This window comes from Belonocnema kinseyi, chromosome 8, assembly GCF_010883055.1.
Source record: "Belonocnema kinseyi isolate 2016_QV_RU_SX_M_011 chromosome 8, B_treatae_v1, whole genome shotgun sequence".
Lineage (NCBI taxonomy): Eukaryota > Metazoa > Arthropoda > Insecta > Hymenoptera > Cynipidae > Belonocnema > Belonocnema kinseyi.
The window spans coordinates 67,886,777-67,890,759 of NC_046664.1; positions in this window are offsets into that span (position 1 = coordinate 67,886,777).

A 3,983-nucleotide genomic window follows, 5' to 3' on the forward strand; every position below is an offset into this window, starting at 1 on the left:
AGTTAGACAAGGATGCGTTATGTCTTCATGGTTATTTATATTATTTATGGATAAGTGTTTAAGAATGGCTCTCTTCGACGAAGAGGGTGTGGATCTCGAAACCATAAGGGTACGTGGGTTAGCGTTCGCAAATGATAAGGTTGTTATGGCAGAGTCTATCGAAGACCTACAAAGAATGTTGAATAAACTAGATGCAAGCATGAAGAGCATGGGCCTCAAAATTAACGCAAATAAAACAAAAACTATGGTGTTCGAAGAAAAGAGTGAGAAAACACTATGCAATATTTTATTAAATTACGAGAGAATTGAACAAGTTGATAAGTTCGTATACCTTGGTAGCTTATTTACTAGGGACGGAAAGATAGATGAGGAATTAGATAGACGAATAAATGAAGGTAAGAAGGTTATTGGTATAGCAGGTCCTCTTATCAGAAGTAAAAATATATCAAATAAAGCTAAAATGGCAATACGTAATTCTATATTAGTACCGACTGTACTATACGGTAGCGAGACATGGACTTATCAAGAAAAAGATAAGAGTAAAATTAACGCAATTGACATGAGACTCATGCGCATAATATGCGGGAAAACCCTGATGGACAAAGTAAGTAACGAGATAATTCTAAAGGAATGTGGTGCAGAAGAGACGCTAGTAGACACATGGGAAAGAAATCGGTTAAGATGATTCGGACATGTTGAGAGAATGCCAAATGAACGACTAACGAAACAAGTGTATCAAGGGAAAGTAAATGGCAGCTTGCCCAGAGGTAGACCGCGGAAAGAATGGTTAGAATGTGTGAATGAGACCTTGGCTACTAATGGACCCAAGTGGGGAACCTTACATAAAGACTTTGTGATGTTTTTTCACTTGGGGTGATTGCTAGAGAGATTGATCAGCAACCTGGGTCGGAACAGTGTTGCGAAACGAACGTGTTATTTACTTAAATAGCACGAGAATTCTGGATCAATCTGAAAAATGTCTATCCCTTCTACACACTACTCCTTTCCCCTACCGAGTGAGTCACGCCTACCCCGAAAGGGAAATGGCTTAATGGTGTAATAATAATAATAATAGTAATAAGAAAGTCATTTTATAACTTACTACTACATTCAATGTAAATTGTTACTAAAGATATTATATATTAGTCTGTTGTGACTGACTTCCTCAATACACTGCAACTCTATGTTATAAAGTAACAATTTATTTATTTTGTGTGTCAACAACTCTCGTAATACTGAAATTATATATATATATATATAGTAAAAATTATTTCAATTTTTCAATGAAAATAATTGTTTAATGCTTTTTATGTTGTGAATTGATAAATTAATTATTAGCTAAATAATTTTGTTCTCAATATTAAAAGGAATAAGCATTGAAGTTTAATATAATTCAATAGAGTCACATACAGTGAATTAATTAATTGTATAGAAATGCAATTTCAAATAAAAAAAATATATAATTTTAAGATTATTAGAAAATTAATTTTTTATTTTGATATTAGGCATTTTATTGCATCTTGTGTCGTTTTTAAAAAAATTTAATTTTGCAATTTTCAATGTTAATTTTTACGATTAAAACAAAAACTACACGCCATATCAAAGATACAAAATGAGAAATTTTTAGATCTTCTTTGGGTGAACAACTTTTGTTTTTAATTAATTTTTTTTCGTATCTGGTGCCGTTTTTCCAAATATTCAGTTTTTTTATTTTCAATGCTGTTCTTTAGGATTAAAACAAAAACTAAGGGACCATCAAAAAATGATTAATAACAAAAGCCGTAGCAGGCTATCCTCACTCAATCGTGATCCATATTGCGGGGGTAAGTGGCTTCCCATATAAGATAAATTTTCTCCATGTATCAACTAAAAAAATGGAAAATGGAAATGGCAGGCCCTTTTGCTGGAGTCTATAGTTTAGAGTGGGTAGAGTCTAATGGACAATAAAATTCACAAAGGAAACCTTTTTTAATTTTCAACCTAGAAAATATTAAATGTTACATAACGAAAAGGAAACATTTATACATCAAATTGTTACAATCGTGTGCCAAAACAATTACTTAACACAAAGGTCACAATGTTCTGTAACGCTGCTACTGTAAGAATGTGTAATAGTTCTGGAACTCTGTTACGTAACTAATATAGAACAGAGTGATATAACTGTTAGGTCCGTAGAATGTCACACGTGTTACAGAAATGGAACTTGAAGGGCACACTGTTCTTTAACAATCTTGGAGCAGTTTTGTCCTGACGTTTGTTATAAATGTAAAAGTTGAAATATTTCATTTTTTATTAACCAACAATTTCTATAGAAAGTATAATCATAAATAAACAGATTCTTAATTGTTTGCGAGCATAAGTCGTCCTTTTGAAATCTTTGGGAATATTTTTAAATCTTTGTAAAGTCTTTGCAATCTTTCTTTAATCTTTGTTTTTGGAAACTTTTATATTCGTTTGAAATATTTCAACATTTTTCAAATTCTTGTAATATTTTGAAATCCTTATAAGTTTTTTGAATTACTTGTGTAATCTTCCCTAAAGATTTGTTATTAATTTAAAATCACTAGAACGTTCGAAATTTTTGTAAATTATTTTGAAATTTTCTAAAGAAATATAAACTCCTTTAAAATCTTTGAAATGTTTTGTATTTTGGCATACTGTACCCTTTTTGAAATCTTTGAAATTGTTGAAATTCTCGGAGATTATTTTTAATATATGTGCAATCTTTCTGAAATCTTTGGAATTTATTCTTTTGCAATTATTTTAAATTTTTGAAATGTTCTGTATTTTGGTATACTTAACCCTTTTTTAAATCTTTAAAATTGTTGAAATTCTTATAGATTATTTTAAATATCTGTGCAATCTTTCTAAAATCTTTTGTATTCGTTTAAATCCTTGTGAATTCTTTGGAAATATTCTAAAAAATTTTTAATTAATTAAAATCTTTTAAATGTTTGGAAATCTTAAAAATTCGGTGTACTGTACAATCTTTGAAATCTTTGAAATTCTTTTATTCTTTTCACACCTCTATACAACTTTAATGAAACCTTTGAGATTTTTGTGAAATTTTTTGTTCGAGCACATTAAGTTTCAAAGATGGGCCGTTTCAAAATTATAATTCTTTCTTTCTAACATGTATTTCTGTTGCATAACTTTAAACGAAAGTAACAAAAACCTTAAAAGTTACTAATCATTGCCAAATTTTTGTTTTAATTCGTTACCAGCATTTAATTAACAAAACAAATGTTCTATCTACAAACGTAACAATTTTCTGTTCCTCTTAGAACTTCTGTTAGATAACTTTTTACATATCTAACAAAAAAACGGAACACATGCGAACAGACTGTTACATACCTTGTAACAAAATTAGCAAGGAAATTGAACACTTGTGAAGCCCATAAAATATTCTTAGTTTAAATTTGTTTACTAGCATTCAAAAAACAAAACACATTTTTTAATAACAAAAGTCATCCTTTTCGAATCCTTCAAGAATGTCTGTTTTGTAACTTGTGACAAAAGTAACAAAAAAAACTCGAGAAGCTACCAAAATTGCGTTGTTGAATTTTTTATCAAGATTAAAGTAACACGGCACATTTTCTAACAACAAAAGTCACCCCTTTGATTCCTTTCACAATTTCTGTTGCATGCATCGTAACAAAACTAACAAAGAAATTGAACTCTCGTGAAATCCACAAAATATTCTTTTGTTCAAATTTGCTCCCAACATTTAAAAGCAAAACATATTTTTTAACGAAAAAAGTCACTCTTTTCGATTCCTCCGAGAGTTTTTATTACATAACTTATAACAAAGTAACAAAAAACTGAAAACTTAAGAAACTTGCCGCAATTCCTTTGTCGAAACTTTTTACATGATTTCAATAACACAACACTTCACTACTATTTATTCTTAAATCTTTGTAAAGTCTTTAAAAGAATTGACATTTCTAAAATGTTTGTATAATTTATAAATCTTTTGAAATCCT